The sequence below is a fragment of the Diplotaxodon limnothrissa genome, linkage group LG19 (genome assembly GCF_057381915.1).
Source record: "Diplotaxodon limnothrissa isolate DT_005_m linkage group LG19, D_limnothrissa_male_GT1.1, whole genome shotgun sequence".
NCBI classification, from domain to species: domain Eukaryota; kingdom Metazoa; phylum Chordata; class Actinopteri; order Cichliformes; family Cichlidae; genus Diplotaxodon; species Diplotaxodon limnothrissa.
In genome coordinates this window covers 25,398,728-25,406,768 of record NC_140614.1, presented here as the reverse complement: position 1 = coordinate 25,406,768, position 8,041 = coordinate 25,398,728, and positions in this window count along the sequence as shown.

Sequence of the window (8,041 nt, the reverse complement as noted above, 5' to 3'; positions counted from 1 at the left end):
TCAATTGATCTCAACCAAATAGAGTGTGCTTCTCAGTTAATGAAGACAAAGCTGAGGGCAGAGAGACGCAAAAATAAGCAGATACTGATGGTGGCTGTTATAAAGGCCTGGCAGAGATCTTAAAGGGAAGAAATGTTCTTAGACTTTGGGTAGGCATTGACTGAAAAAGATTTTCAATGTATCAAAAACATTCTCACCTTTACACTTATGTTAGTTTTTCTAGATCATTTTGGGCCTCTTAAAAAAGGAGAGTATGGAAAAAATGTCTTTAATTCCTAAATAACACAATTTTTGTTAATTTTGTGAATTAAAGCTAAACATTTCCTCTTCAATCAAATATTAATGGTTTGATTTAAAATTCTCTGTGGTGCTATAAAGAGGAAAAAATCCAAAATAATGTGGGCTTGTCATAGCTGGACTGGCCATCGGGCATACCGGGCATTTGCCCGGTGGGCCGCTGGCGATTTTGTGTTGTTATGGGCCGATGGATTTTTTTTAAATTTTTTTTTAGGAAGGGTATATATAATGAAAGGTGTTGGATTGGCCAATTGGTCATGATCGACTCTGAGCTGGACCAATTACAGCCGAGGAGGCCGGATGGACCCTCCCCCTTGTTTAGCAATCACGTGATTTTTGCGCATTGCATGCCGGGAACTCGTGGCAAAACAATCCAAGTACCGCATCAAATGCAAGCATTTGCAGCACCGCAAAACGTTCATTCTCCGGTTCCAATGCCTTCTTGTTTTTTCTTTGACGCACAAAAAAGGAATGTACAAAACAAAAGGAGAACAATGTCGGTCCGTACAAAGACAGACTCGACGAAAAGACAAAGAAAAGATACGAGGAAAAAATCAAAGGAGTGAAAGGGTCAGACCCTTACGAGCACACAGAGTGGACAAAAGACGTTAGCGTGTTGCCCAGCTTTCACCACGCTCAGATTTATAATTATACGGTTCTTGGAGTGAGTGCATACACTCATGAAGTTTAGTAACTTCAGGTCACTGCAACAAGCCCAGGTACAGTTTACCGCCGGATGGGTACAGGACCTTGAAATGCACCGTGTAGAACGAAAGACCATCGTACGAACAAAGGTAAGTTTACCAGTCTCACAAATCGTCGTCATAAATACACATTCGTTAACCGTTTATTAATATAACCTTTGAGCTCAACGGTAATTAATTAGTAGTGGAAATAATTTCTGGTAGCATTACAGAAATGTAGCAGTGACAATAATATTGTATGTTGTAATCGCACTGGACAATTAGTGATACAAAACAACTGTTTTATCCTGTGAATAAAAGTATATGTTTTTGTCAATGTACCATAATAACAGAAGCGAAACGCAATATTGTGTCAGGACAATTCACTATTTATGCACAATAAACAAAGGAGCATAGCGCGACAATTTCTGTTCAGCGCCAGACTTGCTTGTAACCTATATCACCAATTATGTTAAGAAAAATGACGTATTAACTACTAAAAAACACTGACCTTTGTGGGAATGCTTGGAGCAGACTAACATGTGAGCTGGAGTGTTCTGAGACGTTATATTTGGTATATCCAGACCATCCGTGGCTGTTACTTCGGAAACATGGCTTAAAAAATTTCTCTTCAACGACATAATCCGATAAAAAAAACCCATCTCTTTACCCGTCGGCTTCCCGTGGCTGTCATGCGACCGGCTATTGCAGTTAATAATACAACAGCTTCTTGCCATTTTTTGGGTTTCTTTTTATCGCTGTGTAACTGAGTTCAATTGAAAGCCTGCGTGCGCTAGTACCTCTTGCCACAAGTTCCCAGAACCCTTTGCGGTTTTACCCCTGAATGACGTCACATTTTCAATCTTTATCCTGGTGGGCCGGTCTCCAGTCAAAATGCCCGGGCCGATTTTTTGTCCCAGTCCAGCCTTGGGGATTGTCCAAAGACATATGGACTATCTGTGTTTTCAGACATCAAATATAGAAAATGTTGGGACATTTTCCCGAGTAGTTCTCACTACTGGAAATACTATTTGATTTACACATGGGTGCAGTCATTAGTGGTGTGCGATACTACTTATTTTGGTATCGATCCGATACCAAGTAAATATGGGCCAGTATTGCCGATACCGATACTTTTCAATAATAAGGTGGATGCATCATTGAATTGCTAAATCTCAATAAATTTTCATGACCTTAAGTGTTTTTTATGATGTTTCCTTTTTTATTACTAAATAGTTAAAACCCAGGACATAATTAGGACAAAGTTTATAATTAAATAGAAAATGCTTATAGAAAATTATATTATCCTTTTACTTTTTAGAAAAATCTTAAATAAAAAGTGCACACAAATCAGTAAACAAATGAAAACAAACAAGTACTGTTGAGAAACTATAATACAAAAATTACAATTAAAATTCTTAACATCATTGCAAACAAGAGCAGAACTTAATGTAAAGAATTGATCTCAACAGGCGAGTATCGATCCGATACCAACTTGGTATCGATATAATCAATATTTGGATCGATCCGCCCACCACTAGCAGTCATAGTAGAGCATGCAAGAGGGAAGACAAATGATGCCTACTTGCCAGCTTTGAATCCATCTAACTATTTGAATTTTGCATTTACCTATGCTTCTCTGACATCTACACAAATAGATTCAGTTAAACAGACAGATTTTGGGAGCTGACAGATAAAGGTTTAGTGCCCAACTGAGACGAATGAATGCACCTTTGCTGGGGAAAGTCCTGAAGTTCAGGGCTTGAATTTTAAGCATATCGGCTAGAGGGCTCTATAATTTATAATAGATATGTCTGAGAATATTATCAATCTTCTAACTTTTAACAAGAAAGTGAAAATGTGATTTACTTGTAAAGCCATTATTTTGAGTCATTTCAAAGACTTAAAAAAGTATTTTTTTTAAATAAAGAATAGAGTTAAATTATCTTTTATTCTATGTCTATAGTAAAAATGCAGTTCTGATCTACAGCATTGTTTTCCTCTACTCTTTAATTCTGCACCCTGATTGGCATCTATCAATGACTCTGCTACTCTTATTGTTGCAGATCACCAAAAACAAACAGATTTATCTTCACCATAAGTACTTCCCACTGCCAGAACAATGTCAACTGATTTAAACTGCCACGGCTTTCCTGTCACCACAGGCAGGGCTAGGGCCACAACTGGATATGCTTGGCTGAATATGAGCAGGACAGATTGCTCATTCACGCAACACAACGACAAAGACAAATCCTTCAAAGTCCCTCACTTGCACATGCACATCCAAATGCACCAACCGGCACGCAAACAAGCACCCTTCACCACTAACGCACACACATAGTCTGCTCGGCATGATAGATGGGAAAAGACACAAAGGTCAGCAGTCAGCAGGGCTTCACTTAGACAGGACTCGGATTCTTTTACATCACCTTGACTTAGGAGATGGAGCTGACCCAAACTGATCTTTTCCACAGTCGTTGCACTGTAATATACAGTACAGGTCAGCAACTGTATTAAAGGGATAGAGCTCTATGGCTTCCTGTATATTGCCAGCTCTTGTTTAAGTTGCATTGTGCAGTCTACTGTCAAAGCCCAAATGTCTCTAATTTTCACCCCCCTTGCATTTGGAGAGGGAATCCCATGTGGCTGTGAATGGCACGTGTATTTAGGCAAGGCAAGGCAAGTTTATTTGTATAGCACAATTCAACAACAAGGTGATTCAAAGTGCTTTACAGAGACATTAGAAACAAAAACAAATAAAAAGCACGATTTAAAATTGATTAAAACAAGCAAACAAACAAACTAATTAACAAACAAACAAAACAGTATATAAAATCAAAACAGATAAAATCAGAACAGTAGATAAAATAAGTAGTTAAATGTAAGTTTTGAAATTTAAGCTTAAAAGTATGGATTTGGTGCTTTATTCAAATGCAGCTGAGAATAGGTGAGTCTTCAACCTGGATTTAAATAAACTGAGTGTTTCAGCTGATCTGAGGCTTTCTGGGAGTTTGTTCCAGATATAAGGAGCATAAAAGCTGAATGCAGCTTCTCCGTGTCTGGTTCTGACTGTGGGAACTGATAAAAGACCGGATCCAGATGACCTGAGGGATCTGGATGGTTCATACTGGGTCAGGAGGTCACTGATGTATTTTGGTCCTAAACCATTCAGAGCTTTATAGGCCAGCATCAGAACTTTAAAGTCTATCCTCTGACGGACAGGCAGCCAATGTAAATACCTCAGAGCTGGACTGATGTGGTCCACTTTTTTTTTTACCTCATCCCTGTTTGCTGATCAGCACTCCGGTCACTGTGAAGGTATATGTCCCTGAAAGGTTATCCTGCAGGGGAAGTAATATACTGAACTGCACACACACACACACACACACACACACACACACACACACACACACACACACATATGCAAGACCTTACAAGGACAGTGAGGTGACAGGTTGTCAAACCCAGTGACCCTCAGTCTTTGTGTGCTGTAACATGACTAGAAGAAAATTATTTAAATAAATCAGCAGATATTTGAAAGCTACAGCTTACTAGAAATGTTTGGGGATTGCAAATGCTACTTGGATAACTTTCATATATATATATATATATATATATATATATATATATATATATATATATATATATATGTATATCACTATTGACTCACATAAAGTATAAATAGAACCTGTTGCAATGTCTTCAAGCTGCTATTCATTACCTTTGTTCCCTCAGACAACAATCGCATATGCAGTACACTGCTAGAGTCTCATTAAAGCTCATTTAATTGGCCTGACCTTGTTGTGTGGTATCAGGAGATGGGGTTTGGGAAAAGTAAACATGACAATGAGAAAACACTGATGTCCTTAGTGTTGCAACTAAATAGGCTTAGCAGATAAAATAAGAATGGCCTGTTGTGGACACATTCCGTCAAGCTTTGAGGATTTGCCTGAAACTGTCCTGTCAGAGGATTCCAGCTATGCTATGCATCAAAAACACATTTAACAATCAAAGTATTTTGTAACGCTACCTACAGCACTTAGCAAGGGAAGTCATAGACATCATCATCAGTAATATAAGCCCACCCCCATGTATTTACCACAGTTTTTGGAGGAGGGCTAAAAAGAAGAGGAAGTGTCGAAAACTGCTGTGTCGCACATGTCGCATAATTACTAATTTTGGGTAAGTAGGCAGCATCTTATCAACTTATCACCACTTTTGATGCTGCAAAAATACCAGTGATGCAAAAAAATAAAGCCGTAATCAAAGCTCAAATTTTAGAGACATTGTTCCAGTAAACATAAATTCCTTTTTTGATTAAATGGGTCAAGGCAGAATTTGTTCAAGTCAGTGTGGGCTGGAATCTCTATTGTCTTTTGTCTCTCATGCAACTCTCTACTGAACAAAAACAAACATGATTGTCTTTTGAAAAGACGACTGCACTGGCGAGCACACTAACTGCAACATTGCTTCGGCTTGTTTTTGTTAGCTTATCCTTTATCCTGCTTATGGCAAGAGATGAGGTAGCATGACCAAGCGCACGATCAACATGATTAGCCACAACCACACAGGTGCCTCTCTCGAGATATCATTCGTTTTGGGACACATAGTGGGCACTGCAATAGGCTTGGCAGCCTGCAGCCTCAGGTTTGAAAGAAGGCTTAAAGTAACAGGATTAGGGGAGTTTACCATCTAAACATGGGATGCTAAAGTGTATTACAATGTAAATGATCCAAGATCTTTTTTTGTCTGCAGTGGTGCCACCCCATGTCTCCTCAGACATCCTCAACTTGACATGCAACATGTTATGCAACATGGAAAATCAAGCATTTGAATGGACTGCATGACCACTGATTTCAGCATCACATCATTCACATTAACCATACCACACAAGACACTACATCAAATCTAATTATCTATGGTATATGCAGTACATACACATGATAATTAGCATGTCATAATTCCTCTGAAGCCATTTCATTTGCTGGAGTGATGCCAACGGACAACGGATGCTTTCTTGTGGTGCAAGAATTCCCATCATTTTTGTATGCTGCTAAATGTCAACTTAAACACATCAGTTGGGAGCAAGTGCTCATGGAAGTGTTCTTTCCCCAGCTGTGGATTAGCAAAAAAGGGAGCAGAGATCTTCGTGGCCATGACTGTCACTGTGGTGAGATAGACAGTGTAATTAGCGCTTAGTGCCAACATCCAGGCCATATCCACTTACTGGTGGTAGCCCAGTGGGGAAAGAGGAGGATGGTGGCTAAAGGGCCAGAGGCTGATGGAAGAAAGGATGGGAGAGGCAGGAAAAATGGAGGGAGAAAGAAAGAGAGTCCAACAATAATAAGAAGCAGCTCTGGGCTTCTGAGTTTTTCCTTCTTTTTCTTTCTTTTTCCTCCCTTCTTCTTTCTTAGCATTGCATCAAGGCAATGGGCCTCCAGTATTGTGATGTCCCTTTTACTGGATGTAAGTGTCCGTTTTGTCTCCGTGAGGGTACTGCCACTGAAAAACACGCATTGCAAAAGCATGCATTTTCTCATGTATTATGCATGTCCAGTCAGCATATTCATTCCAGTTAATGGGAATGCAGCAAAAGCCTTCTCACAAGGAAGCAATGATTTGCATGTGTAGTCAGTGCAGTTTAAGAGATTATGTTCTGCACAGACAGACACAAGCTAACTATGAATGATTCTAATTCAGCCAAAGAATAACAGATTTTAAAATATTTTTCAGACATGTCAGTGACTAAGTAGAGAAGCATTTTCTGCATCATCAGAAGGATGCATTTGGGAAAATATGTGAAAAAGCAAGGATAAGTTCATTTAATATACTGAAAGTATTTTACAACTTTGAAATGAATTAGAAAGTCTTTACCGGAACATAAAGGTGCAGTGTTTAATGATCCTCTTGGTAGTTACTCCAGGACTGACATGATAATTCAGTATAATTGAAAGGTCAGTGAGACCCTCCCCGTTTTCTGGGAAAACCATGAGAAGCAGTGAATATAGTGCATGCTGTATGGCTGTGAGATACAGTGACAAACAATGCAGACAGAAGTGCATAAGAGATGCAGCTGATGTTTGCACAAATACATGTGCTTGCACCAAGCGTGCATGGTGTGGTCTGGTATGTGCAACATAATGTATAGCTGTTCTTAGGTGTATTGCTGTTGATGCAAAACTCACATTGTTATTAACCTGCAGATGTGCCCAGGGGTAGCCTTCAGCCCCCACATATCCATCACAAGCCTTGGATCTGGATTTACAACGTTAACCTCAGTCTGAGAGTTGGGCTTCCACTGGGCAAGTAGCTCCTGATTTTGGCTATAACTTATGGCTTGTGCTGCTATTTGGTATAAGATTCATGACCGTCCTCGCAGCAGTAGTTCAATACTTAAGACTGATGACAATCTGTGATCAATAAGCAAATAAGAACTGAAAGGGCAGTCAGGATTGTAATTCACTGGTTTGCAAGCCTAGGATGATCCGTGGCATGATGGGATCTGGGTGTCTCATCAATCCTGGCTTATCGCAACCCAACCTGCTTCTATCTGAACTGAAAAGCAGAGCGTGGAGAACAGTTAACACCCAATGAAAGTTGATTGCATCTCACGCAGAACCTATTTTACCATGCATCACAGTTAGTGCTAAACAAAAACACATAAACACTAAAGACCTGCAAAGTTTTGAAATGATTAAGTATATAGATAAAAACAACAACAACAACAAAAAAAAAACAACCCATGGATCAATTGTTTCAGCTTTCAAACTATAAAGTGTTAAACATTTAAACCATTAACCAATAAGAATAAAAAAAGTATGATGTATTAGATCCTGGGGGTTAATACAAGTTTAAAATACAGAAAAAGTTATATTTTCAATAGGATGTTTAGAAAATTACTTTATTAGGAGGAAATTTAAAGTACTCTGAGACTAAAACAACCAAACCATATCAAGGAGCGACTCTTCCCAAAGCCGAGTATTCTAATTGATCACTGTGCTGCTCATCTTGGAAGGGGAAGATCGATTGAATCAACAAATCAAAGCTGATGGAGGACTGCA